Source organism: Patagioenas fasciata, chromosome 1, assembly GCF_037038585.1.
Source record: "Patagioenas fasciata isolate bPatFas1 chromosome 1, bPatFas1.hap1, whole genome shotgun sequence".
NCBI lineage: Eukaryota > Metazoa > Chordata > Aves > Columbiformes > Columbidae > Patagioenas > Patagioenas fasciata.
The window spans coordinates 98,607,724-98,621,279 of NC_092520.1; the positions used below are offsets into that span (position 1 = coordinate 98,607,724).

The 13,556-nt window shown below is 43.7% G+C and overlaps 1 protein-coding gene across 1 annotated transcript in view; it reads left to right on the forward strand.

Moving 5' to 3' along the window:
* The first annotated feature begins 9,350 nt into the window (after window positions 1-9,350).
* The window catches only part of NDP (norrin cystine knot growth factor NDP), a 36,169-nt gene continuing 31,963 nt past the window's right edge, over window positions 9,351-13,556 (forward strand). The window contains exon 1 of the mRNA XM_065847074.2: window positions 9,351-9,412. The gene's annotated coding sequence lies outside the window, so the exon portion shown is untranslated. The remainder of the gene's footprint in view (window positions 9,413-13,556) is intronic.

Genomic DNA, 13,556 nt, shown 5'->3' on the forward strand with positions numbered 1-13,556 from the left:
GCCTTGCAAAGTAACATAGTCAACAAAACACCGTCAGATCATGGGATAAATATCGACAAGTTCCAGGTATTGTTTAAGCTTGTTGCTATAGTAATTTGAAATTTTATTCTATCAACTACTTAAAAAGGGGATGAAACAATGCATCAGTATTTAATTCTTCTGAAATTCGCTGTGTTGGCAACACTCAAACCAGAATAGTCTGCTTTTAAAACAAAAGTAGTGCACAGGCATCTCTAGGCCAAGTTACTCTGCATAGGCTTCCACCCTAGAAACTATTTTTTCATATTAATGGAGAACAGTCTTTTCCATGCTCACTCAGTAGCTGATACTTTAAGGTTCACACCTCCAAAATAGATGACACTGTCTATTTTTCGAGCCACATAACTTCATAATTTCATGTGAAGCATATTTTACTGGGTAATCACAGAAGGGCATGGGGTCATGTGCAGAACTTTCCTGAGCAGCGAACGCAGAGTCTCTTAAGCACAGCTCAGGAAGGCGTGAATCATCCGTAATGTATGAATGACCCCCGAGCAGACTTTCTGCCATGTGAAAAGATGGTGTCAGTGCATTGGGGAACAACAGAGATGAAGGTCAGGAACCCAGACCATCCAGAGGGGACTAGATTAATTGTAGGATGCAACAAGGGATCAAGCATTGACTCTCATTCAAGGTACTTCTTCATAGCTGTAGCAACTGTGTGAGGCTTGTGTCCCTTAGCAAGACTCAACAAACTAACCAGTCATAATTTTTCATTTTTTCTTATGCATTTTCTTCCATACCCTTGGTAAACCACAGTGCAATCCTCTGAGACTGCATCAATCCCCTCATTCATGTACAAAGTTGCTACAAAGGGTGTGTAGTTTGAGAAAGTTTCTTTTGCATTTTCTCTGAAGTAGGCAATATTTTTTTGCGCCTGTGTTTTTTACTATTACCTTTATAACCAGTTAAGAGGTGTCCTGCTGAGTAGTTTCTTAGGATTTTACAGCTGCCGTTTCTTGATAGAAAGCTGCAGTTTAACTCTTAGCGTTTCGTCATACTAAGGCTCTAAAAGGGAAAGGAAAGTGCTTTTCAGTCTGTAGTATACACATTGTGCTGGCCTGTAAGGCAGCAGACGGGTGGTCTGTGGATGCGTAAAAGAAGTAAGAAAATCAAGGCACGCCCATACACATCCGAGAAACAAATAAACTGGGATGGGGGGGGAACAGACATAAAAACTGACATCTGAAGTTTAGCATCAATTGCATTTGGCTGCAGAGGAAAAGCAAATTGGCAGCACTACACAAGCTGGCTTTTGAATTTTTTTTCAAGATTATGCGTAGCTTTTGGAATAAGGAACATTAAACAACGCTCTTGGGCACTGTTGCCCACACTGTTCCATAAGAGTGACAGAGACTGCAACACTGCCTTGTGAAATTTGGTAACTGCCTTTGTGTGAATGTCTGGGGATGGTACAATTGTTCTCTGTCTTATTGAATGATTGCAAAAAAATTTAAATTTACTCCAAATTATTGAACAGATGGCTGTGTGCTATGAAATTCATGCATAAGGACCTTTGATGGCAAAGACTGACAAAAGTGAGCTTCACTGGCTTGTGCAAGTCAGGATTTGTTACTCTGGTGAGTCTTGGTACCTGCCTGGGCGTATTCCCTGTCCCCGCAACTCGCTGCAAGGGCAACCCTGGAAGGGTTAAATCTTTCCATCGCCAGTGACACCCCTGGGTCTAGCTTTTCTCAGAGGAGCAGCCTGTCCTCCTTCTCAGTGCTCAGAAACTGGGCAGCTGGCACCCTGCCCAGGGCTTGTTTGTCAGAAACTGGGATCCTTTCTTTCCTGAGTGCATGGCCGGAGAGCAGTGAGTATGCCCGGCCTGGTCTGGCAATGTCCTGAAATGTCCTGGGGCTGGAAATGTTTTTCATGGCTCTGACGACTTGCTGCTGGTGTGGTGATAGCTCTCAAGATCCACAGGATAAGATTTTTTTTTTTAAATTATTTTTTCTTTCTTTTTTTTTTTTTCTTCCCACCTTGCACCCCTTGCAGGTACAAATTTTCTATTCACAGCTCATTAAGCCGACTTTTTCACAAGTAATAGTTTTTCCCCCTCCTCTGCACTACTCTTGGCGTGCATCACTCAGAAATGAAGACAGTCAGGTGGAGGGAGTGGAAGGAAAGGGAAGCAAATACTCTGCTATTGCACTGCTGTCTGCTCACCCTCTGCAGCTGCCACAAACACCTCCAAGGGCTGACCTGTAGTTGAATTTCATGCAAGGCCGGTAAAGAGAAATTCAAAGGGACTGACTTGCACCTGCAACTCATTTGGAAAGTGCCATGCTGCAGCTGCAACTGAAAGGTTTGGGACAAGTGTTTTTTTTTTTTTTTATAATCTACCCTGAAGAACCATTGTTTGGGCTGCTGGAAAAATCACTAGCTCAGTGATGGGGTCACCAAATGCTTTTGTACACTGATTAGGTCTCATATTTGCAGGGTTACCCACATAGCTCTCATCTGGGTCCTGACACACAGGGTTTATAGGCATTCAAAATGATACAATCAAGTTATTTTTGCTAGAGTATGTTGTCTGGGCAGTAGTGAACTGTAGCTGCTACTCCAGCCTGGAAACGGAGGTAATCTGTGTGTCCTCACTTCTCTTTTCCATGGGAAACAATGGCAGACAATTTCATTCAGCACCGCCTACAACATCCTACCCCCAGCACTCTCAAATACCTCCTGTGCAAAAAGCATCTGGGGAGTTTTCTCAGAGCTACATGCAGTGATGTGCAAATTTGCCTACTTGGCTGCATGCTGCAACCACCCTGAAGCTTTCAGTAGTGGCAGAGGAGCTGTCTCTGAACCCTTCTCAGAAATGACCAAGATATGTAACCTATCCACAGCTATTTTCAAGAGCTGCCTGTGAGTTTTACAGTAATGTTTACTTGCTGGGCCAAACTTTCTGTTGACATAAACCAAGAGAGTGCCAGGGACCCAGCTAATGAAAACCACATGTGAGGGTGGAAGTACTCATATCACTGGGGACAGTTCTGAACTTGCACTGCCTGCTCAATATTTTCTGCTGACAGGACTGAAGAAGACCCCTCATTTTGGAACCCCCCATGCTTGCCTTGCAGCATGCCAAAATGAGTTGCAAGCAAGCCATGTTGCACATCCCGGCCTCCCAAGCATGAGAGCTGGCCTCTTCCCTCAGGGCTAACAGGAGTTTTCTCAGATGCAGAAGCCCAGGAAATATCATGGCTGCAGGTTTTGGATGGGGAAAGAGGAAGAACATTGTCTGCTAGAAATCTGCACTATTGGCCTCACTAAAAACCACAGGTTGAGCTCTGGCACAGCACCTTTCTGCATCAGTGAGAATTGGTGGAAAATTTGAACCAGTTAGTGAAGCAGTAGCTTGGAAATGAAGCAAAAATTACTTGGAAAAGCAATATTTGATGAACCTGTATTGCTATGACTGAGAAGAAAATATGCTCAAATAGAATATGAATGAAATAGCTGAAGGACAATTCACCCATGTCTCACAGAAAAGAAAAAACCTTAGCTCACTCCTGCAGGAGTTATTATTCTTCAGATATGACCTCTTTTTTTTTTTTAGCATTACTTCTTTGCAATGCAAGGATGGTCTCTGAAGTGCCTCTGTAGGGAACTGTAACTCTATATATGGTATCTGTGAGTTTAGCAGGGGAATGCACCCAGGCAGATGTAGCCATCTAAAGAAAAGCCTCTTGAAAAGTGAAGAGTGACCCAGTAAAACTGAGACACTCTAATAACCAGAGCAGTTGGCAGGTCTAAGCATTTGACAGGGCTAGAGACAGGTATGCGTATGCAAACATGAAAACAGGTATGAAACCAGATAACATTTATTTTACCTAATCCTTGGTAGAAGCACATTCCTGAAATTAATTAGAGCACCACATCTTATGTGCGTTTCAGGAAAGCTACTTCTGCAGTGGGATGGTGCTGAAGGGAGACACAGCCTTGGCTGTACGGGGTTGCCTTGCTCTTGGCACAGGATCAGGTCCATGGCTGGTGTGTTGAGTTGGCAGAGCTGAGTGTTGTATGGGAAGCATTGACACTGAGATGGGCATGATGGGGAGAGCAACCACCACCATGGGTGCCATGAGGAACAGCCCCCATGACTGAGCTCCTGGAGGGGGGCAGAGCTTCCCTGTGATCGAGAGGTGGGAGCAGGGTCTTTGCTCCACCTCTCTGAGGTGCACTTTGCTTTCCATTCCAAATTTTTTTTTTTTATGGATGTCTACCCACATCTATCTGATTTAATTGCAGGTCTGTGATCATGACAAGCACCTGAGCTCTGCTCCTTGTGGCCCAGTGAAGCAGATCTGTGGCACACATATAGCATGTTCTCCCACAGCAAGACTGTCATGGGGTGAAGGACTCAAGTGTGTGCAAAGTCAGTGCAATAACATGCATTTCACCAGGCTTATGGACAGATGTGATATCTTTCATTAGACCGGCTGATATTCAGGAAAAAAAAAAAGCAAAAAACCCCAGGCAAATTGGTGGACACACAGGTCTTTCCTCAAGACTCAGAAAACAGCAGCAGCATCTTCCAGACAAAACACAAGTTAAAGAAACACAAGTTAAAGCCAATAACTCTCTGTTGAACTCAGTTGTGCTAGCCGACTGGTCAGCTTGAGAGAAAAAGGGCAGTTACAGCCTGGGGGGTCAAGACAGGGTATTAGCAAGGGAAATGTGATAACATGTTTATTCCCTCAGAGCAAAACAGCCCACGTGGAATGAGCATCATTCAGCTAGACAGAAGGAAGATCAAAATATGCCTTGAATACAGGGACTTTGTTGAGTCCTTAACTTTTTTCTACTCTTGTAGAGCTAAGCATTTTCCTTTTCAGGGTTGCCTTTTGGAGTTGTATCAGAAGCTGTCCTTTAGGACGACCCTCCAAGAGGTCAGGGGGAACATTTAGTGAAAAATATTTTCTGTGTGGTAACCGGATGCTATGGTCCTTTATCAATAGTCCAGCAGAGTTCACTCCAGCACATAAGTGTTGTCCAACTGCATAGTTTCCATAAGTCCTGTAGTGCATGGGTGTAGTGTGTGTCACATTTCATGGCTAGCATGTGAAGGCTCCCTGGATTGCAGAGGGGCTTCTCAGAGGGCAGTCATGGCAGTGGCTGGGGAGACGAGCTTATGGATTTTTTCCTGTTTGTTGCAGTTCATTTCTCGAGGGAGAGTTCAGTTTATTTTACTTTTGATTATGAGTTTATTGAGGGTGGGGACTATTTAAAAGTTAGGAAGTTAGATGCTGGGGAGATTTCTTTCCGAACATATGGTCTTCCAGTGCTAGTTGTGGTTGCTTGCTGATTTTCCATGCGGATCTCATTAGCGTTTATTATGTGAAAATTGAGGGGTAGAGTTAGTCGGTTTGTTTTTTGCATTGAAATAAGCTTCTGGTTCTGCATTTCTTGTAAGGTAAGTGTAGTTTCTTTGATAAGCAAAATACAATCTTATACCAGTGAAGTAAGTGCCATCATTGCTCTCCTCCAAGTGACTAGCGGTCCCTGAGAGTCTGCTCTAAGGCACAGCAATGTAACATATTCTGAGTGGTTGCAAGCTTGGTAGAGATGCATGTGATGATCTGCAGGCATGCTTGTGCATGGAAGATTCAGTGTGTCAGTTCTCTGATGATAATGCCCATGCAGCTGAAAGATGTGCAAAAATATTTCAAAGACAGCTTGATGGCATTGCTGGTTACTGAATTTGCAATGGGAATTGAAAACAAAGTACAAACTTCCAATCCAGGTGGTGAACATGTGATTTCTGAATGTTGGTTAAATCATAGGCTTGGTGACAGAGTTATTTAAAAAGAAAAAAATTCTGTGAAGTTGGTTATAAAGAAGTTGGTGTATTTTAGGGTAAACTATGTGCCTGTGGCGGCCTGAACTTATTAAAAAAAAAACAACCAGTGGGGTCAGGGATGAAGTGGGTGAGTTTGGTAGTGTGTTTGGGTTGGGAATTGGTAACTATTATTTCATAGGTTCTTAAGAGAGGCTCCAACACTCTCACTGGGGGTGTTGTACAGGTAATACTTGGCTGTGGTAGCATGAATGGTGGTAATTTGGGGTGCTTCATGTTACTCAGCCCATGGAAAAAATCCTCAGCTTTATGTCTGAGGAAGGGCTGAGGATAATTTCTCTGCCTTGTGATAATTCTTCAGGAAAGTTGGAAACAATTGATTTGCCAAAGTTGGGATGGATTTTTTTGTGTGTTGTTGGCTCAGGAGAGAAAAAGCACTGGATTCAGGATTGTTGTCTCAGTGCAGCCTTTGTGCACTGTGGAGATTCCCAAAGCCTGCAGCCAGGCAGCTGACCAGCCTCCGGAGCTCCCAAGCTCCAGCTGCCAGCACTGCGTGTGCAGACATGCAAAGAACTGCCTGACCTCCCGCATCTCCCCCTCTTTTTTGCTCAAATCCTCCCAGGGAGGAAGAAGCTGCTGCACAGATGAGGAGCTGCACAGGCAGGGAGCTCAGGGGATGTACTGGGATTTTCAGTCGTATTACCCTGACTTGGGAAGCTGTTTGTCCTCCTTCATATTCCAGGCAGCCAGCGTGAACAGAAGTCCATATCCTGTGCCACAGGCCAGCCATGTTCACAAAGGTCTCTTTGTTACACTCGTGTCTGTTGCATTGTTCATCTTGAATGAAACTCTCCTGCCAAAGCCACAGTGTACTTGGCTCTGAAAGCACCAGGCTGGTAGTGCAGGGCGTGAATTCCTACTTGTTCCTCCTGCTCTGTCTCCTGCATCCTCCTGCCTCATAGCTTTCTTCTCACTTCTTTAGAAGAGGAGACTGAGGGGAGACCTCATGGCAGCTACAGCTTCCTCACAAGGGGAGGAGGAGGGGCAGGCGCTGATCTCGTCTCTCTGGTGACCAATGACAGAACCCGAGGGAATGTCAGGAAGATGTGCCAGGGGAGGTTTAGGTTGGACATTAGGAAAAGTTCTTCCCGCAGAGGGTGGTGGAGCACTGGAACAGGCTCCCCAGGGAGGTGTCACGGCCCCAAGCCTGACAGTGTTCAAGAAGAGACTGGACAAGCCCTCAGACACATGGTGTGAACTGTGGGGTTGTCCTGTGCAGGGACAGGAGTTGGACTCGATGATCCTTGTGGGTCCCTTCCAACTCAGGACATTCTGTGATTCTATGATTCTACTATGATGTGTGGGAGAATGCAGGCAAGGTGTGGTGGTGCATCCTCCTTGTGGTCTGTGTTTTTCACCAGCTTCCCATTATCAGGTGGGCAAAAAGTCCTATTTTCCAGACAGGTTTGGATGGGTTTGCCTAGTGTCAGACCTAGTATCTGGGCTCTGAGCAGATGATGGTGAACAGGCTTTCAAAAATGTGACTGGCTGCTCCCCCTCTGGGGAGCAGAAGTGCTAAGGTTTTCATCATACAGGAGGGTTTTTAATGTGTGCTGGATTTGTTGTAAGGGTCCTCCTGCCTCCTCACTGCAGCCATAGGAGCAACTCAGAGAACAGCAACATTCACTTAAAGAATTGACCCTCCAGGATACAAAGCAAAAGGAGAGCATTTACAGGCCCACAGAAGGAAGCACTGGGGCTCTCTGGAATTGCTGTTCTCCTTAGCATGTGCACAAAATCACACTGCCAGGCAGCTGGGAGAATCTGACAGCTTTTTCATCTAATGCACCTATTTCTGGCCCCTGAGGCAAGGGACATGCTGCAAGCCCAGTGCAGCAAAGAGCTGTACCTTGAGTTCCTGTTGCTGGAGGCTTTACCTGAATTGCCATGCAGTATTGTTAATGTTCTTTTTTATTTTTCTAGTTAACTTACCCTGTGCTCCTGTGTGTATTCACTACCACACTTTTTGCTGCCTTAGAGGAAAATCAGGAGAGTTTTCCAACCAGTATTTCTGTTCAAGTTGACTTGTATTTCATAACAGGAGGCTTAATAGGGAGATAACTGAGATAGGGAACAGTAAAGACTGTCTCCCTTTCTGCCTCTCTGGCTCTGCATCTCAGTCCTGAAAGGCCCCTCTGAGGCATCCATCTGCTCCTGGCAAACACCAGTCAAACACCTGTGAGCCAGATGTAAACAGCTGCATGGTAGGTGTCATTTTTGATCCAGCCTTAATACAAACCATGCTTAGGAATGGTTACAAATGGCTCCATACAAAAGACAAAATGCATAGCACAGGTAAGTAGCACCTCTTTTCTTATTTCGTCTTGCCTTTTATCTTATTTGCTTTCATATCTGTGCTACGGATGACACTTTTTTTTGTGGTGGGGTGAATAGCAGCTGAATTTCATTAATCTGGCCTCAGTGTATTAAATCACCTAAGCAAATGCTTAAGTCATGTGCTCAGTATAAACATTTGTTTAACTGCTTACCTGAATAGGGTTACTTTAGTGCTATTACTTACCTCCACTAACACTTGTGGCTAGCCTGGCAGGCTGGCTAGTTCTCCCTTTGATATTTAACTTGGTGCATGTAAAATTACCTAGTCTGAGAGTTTCTGATAGCAAATCCCTTTGAATAGTACAATCCGTAGGGAGCACAGACTTTGCAAGGGCATTACCTTCCAGCAAAGTCCCTTCTGAAGACCCCTCAGAGTAAGGGTGATGTGCCTTTTGCCTTTGAGTCATCTGTGTTACAGACTACAGTGGCCTTTGTTTACTCCTCCAGGGCTGGCTCTTCACTACTTGCTTCCCATTACATTTTCAATTTTTGAATATTTTGAACTGATATGAGAAGCACCTCTTCCTCCTCCCCCCCATCATTTTTTACTTTAATTTAAACTTGCAGCTTCTTGCCTTGCCCAAAGGCCGCTCTTAGCAGCTGTAGGGAATGCACTATTTTTCAATAGTCTGTGTGCCTTTGCTGACAACTTCAACAAATATATTGAATTTCAATCTGGATCGTGATATTTTATAATCTCACATTTTATAATCTCACATTCCAGGCAGTTACAGTTTGATTCTCCTGTCATTGTGAGCTATTCATATTTTTAACATGCTGCTGAATAGCTCACGCTGTGTCAGATCATGCTGGTTTCTCTGTAGTAGTTGCATTATAAGCCCCCAAGGAAACATAGTCTGTGAAACAGGTTTGGCTCAGACTGGATGTTAAATCAATGTTATAAAAAAACTTGCACTTTTTTGTCTTCATTTTTTTTCCCGTTCCTCCTCTTCCTTCCTTCTTTCCTTCTTTTCCTTCCTTTCTTTCTTCCTTCCTCCATCCATCTCTGCCTCCCTCCTGTTCCTGCTTCCAACAACATCTGACATGTATCTGTTTTCATTTTCCATATAGGGTGGGAATCCTCAACAAAAAGAAAGTCTTGAGGTTGTTCTCGCCTACCACCAAGCAAAGTTGCTGATGTGAACTTGTAGCCACAAGAAGCAGGATCAAAAGGTAAATGACAAATAAAGGCAATGTCAATATGCTTCTCAGACACATTTCAGAAGCCTTTAGAAAGTGGAGTACCTTTAAGTAGACTTTTAGTGTTTTTCTAATCACACCTCAATAAAGCGCTCTGGACTTAATACTTATAGTCAATCGCTTTCTGTTTACTTTATAAAAAAACCAGCGGTCATTAACTGGTATCCTTAATTGTATCCTTCCTAAAATTTTAAGGGGTAAATAAAATACAAATCTGGAGATAAAAAGCACATGTCTATCAGGTAGGTGTGCACATGCATGCAGAGCTATGGCAGCTGCTCTTATAGAAGGCAAACAGGGCTGGAGACTTTGTCAATGCTCCCTTCAATCAGGAGATTGGTCAATAACAGGGGTCTCCTGTACAGGGGCCAATTCTCTGCCATCTCTGCGATGCTGTTTCCATGGTATCACTTTGGCGACAAGTCCTGGAGAGGTGGGGAGAGACTGGAGTCGAGTGTCTGCTGGTACTATCGCACGTAAACATGTTTTATTTAATCTTCAAATGTCAAAAGAAAATGTAGAAATATTTGGCTTGGCTGGCAATACCAGTTGTTGGTTGAACACTTGAAAGTTAGAAATTCAGTAAATACAAGCCTTTTTTTGCCTTGTTTGCTCTTACTACCTCCCCACCCTTTTCCCACCAAACACTTCATTCTCTGACCCAACAATATGTTGAATAATTTTTGTTTCAGTTCCAGAAGTCCTAACAACAAATTTCAGACTTTAATAGAAAGCGAGAAATAGGGCAAAGGAAAAAGAGCAGCTTGGATTTGTTTCCTTGAGAACAAATTTGCAGAAGTGTATTTGGGTAATTCAGGTTATAAATTAATTTATAAATTAAATTAACATAACAGAAAATAGAAGATGACATTTAAAAATGTTTAGTGTCAGGGCAAATTCTTAACATGAAGAAAATCACTTTGGCTTTCTTTGAAATCCTTGCATTAAGGCTGGGGTTCACCATTGGGAGTAGAAAAAAAAAATAGAAAAGAGCAATAGACAAGTTGTTTTTCCCCATGAAAAAAGGGACTGAAACATTGTCTTCATTTGGGAAGCAAGCAAGAAAAAAAGTAGGCTTTTCAGGGTTGAGTAACCCTTGGTAACAGCTACTGGCACTGTACTTGAATCTAAATGACATCTGTACATTGCATTGATCTGTGTGTACAGACTTTGCAGTTAGCCTGTGAAGGAGGAAAAAAAGAAAAAAAAAAGTTATTTCATCTCTGTATTTGATCTAAAGGCTTTAACCTGTTTTAGGAAATGGAGTGATACAGTAGTAAAGATGGACCAAGTTAAAAAAAAAGTCGCACAATTATTACTCAAAACTTCCAACCCTGCACCCGCCTTTCCAGTCCTGTATATAAATGACCTCTTTCAAACTGACCAGACCCCACGGGCCCCCAAGAGCAGTCTGGTCCCTGGTGTTTGGACAGTGCAGGCGGCCCATGGATGTGCTGGGAGGTGACATAAGCCCTTTTCTCACTTCCCTTCCTGTGCTGTGGGACAAGTGCCCTCCTGAGAAAGCCCACTGCTGTCTAACACAAGTCAGAGCTGCTCCAACCACCTCCTTGCATTTTCCTTTCTCACAGTGGTTTCAGTTCCCAGATGACAAAATTGCCCCATCACTTTGTGGGTGGCAGTACCCCACTGTGTGTCCCTGGGGAGGACACTGGGTACAAAGGCTGAAGCTGGGAGGTAAATTCTGGGGGAACAATGCTCCCAACTGACTCTGACAAACCCCCACCTCTTCATATGGGTGAAGCATGATGCCAGACCATGGTTCAGACAGCCTTTCCTGCACAAGGGCTGAAGGGGTGGTTAATCTTCCTTCCTTTGTGTGAACTGAAGAATGAAAAGTTTCAAATGAGATTCACAACCCCCTGCTTGTGTCTTACCTTTAAGTGCTGTAGCATGCGTGATGCCAAGTAGGGATTTGTTGTTTCTCCCGGACCTTCACCCCCTAACCCTGGATATAAAGCCAAATAATTTGAGGGACACAGCGGGGATGACAAGGGAACACACCAAGTCATTGCAATGAATATGTCTTTGGTCTGTGTCTGAAAAAACGCTGCCCTATAGCAGTGCTGTGTTTATAAAGGAGTGGAAGTGCCAGATCCTGACTGATGCTCTGGGAGCCATGAGAGGTTGTATCTGGATGAAGACTGCACAGTGGCTACAAAGTGGTGCTGGTACTGTCCCATCCCTGCCACTGCAGCCTCAAAACCCAAACCTGTTTCAGTGGCTTCCTCTGGCACCAACCACTTCTTTTCTCTTTGCCCCTTTTTTAAGATGGCCCCTGCCCATGTAGAAACTGCTAATGAAAAGCAGGATTTTGGTTTCCTTTTGGGACTCATCACCAGTTGGATGGTAACTCTGGGGCGTAAAGAGGGACTTGGACATGGTGATGTGTGTTAGTGAACACTAGAGCTTTTCTCTCCAGAGGATGCTGCTGCACATTCCTGTGTATCTGAGGGTGGTGGTGGGGTGTTACTGCTGATCAACCTTTACCAGCTGAAGATCTGCAAATGAATTAGCTGTTAACTGGTGGATTTAGTTCTTATTTTCAGATTTCTGGTCCTTTGTACACATCAGAAAAACCAGACAGGTTTAGGGATCTTTGTGTTTTGTATTTGGTAGCCTTATGTAGACTTGTTGACTACAGACAGTTTTCATTTAAGGCCATATAAATGAAGTCACTGCACAGCTCCTGGGAGGGGTTGTTTATTTGGAAGAGAAACTATCTTATTTGTTCTCTGTCATAAATTAGATATGTTTGTGACTGCTACAAAACAGTTAACAATTTTTTCTTATTATTCATTTCTGTGATGCTCCTGTGTCAGACAAGTTGGTAATGTACATAAATTAAATTTTATATAGTCTTCCAAACTTCATAGCAGGTGCTGCTTTTTGTTACTATACCATAGATGGAATACTTTGGCATCAAAGCATTTCTCCCTGCATAGGAGGATGCCAACAAACTCTCTTCTTCATGACAGGTGATAAATGATTTCAGTGTTTTAGCAAGGTGCCTGCCTTCACCTGGAAAATCAGAATTGGCAATGATAATTAAAGAAGCTGCTTATATAGAGACCAGTGCTTGAGTGTTATGAGTAGTCTGAGACTGCTGTACTGAGCAAAAATGTTCTTCAGTTTATTACAAACTGGATAGATAGAGCTGGCCTTTCATGCTCTGTAGACTAAGCCATTGAAATAAATGGATTTGATTTACAACTACAGAGAATCTGGTTTTTAACAATATCATTTTCTCCGGGAAAGCACAGCATAAATGCAAATGAAATGTTCTGTGAAATGTAACAATCTCGGAAAAACCCTACAACCCAAATCCCCAGACAAACAAAATCAACAAGCCATGATATTGCCTGTCTTTATCAGAAGGCTTGATTTTAATAATTCTGAGAAGTTCTGTTCTGAAGAAGCAAAACCATCTCATTTGGACTTCATCATTTGTTTCACCTACTTCACTAAACTATTGTGCCATGCTATACCATGCTGTGACATATTTTACCACATAAATCACAAAACCGCAAGCATGGCTGCACTGCACCAGGCAGAGGTCCACCCAGCAGCACCCCATCTCCAATAGTGGCCAGCAGCAGATGCTGGTGGTGAGGAGCAGCCAAGCTTGTGGTGCAGACTGTTCCTGGGAGCATCCTCATGGTTATGAGCACGACACAGCTGGAGCTGGTGTCCGTGCTGCTCTGCCATCGTGCCTCCTGCTTGAGGGCTTTGGCACCACAGGACTTTCGGAGTAGCTTTTCACCATGACTTTTCAGTCTTGTGGGAGATCTGGAAGCTGCAGTTTACTCCCCGTGTCAAGAGGGGAGATATTTGGATGTATTGGATGGGTATCTCCTGCTATGTTATCTAACCATGCTGTAAGCAGCTTTAGAAGACATAGTACCAAAAATGCTAGTGTTGACTAAATTACAGCTCCTGGTCCTCCATATAGTGGCTTGACCTGCTTCCCTACATACATGAGTTTGCATGACTATTTGCAGATGACAAATCTGGGGATGGACAGCTCAGGCACACACCATAAATGCAGTGCTGATAAGAGAGGCTGAGGTGCAGGAATTGCATGCACAGTTCACAGTGC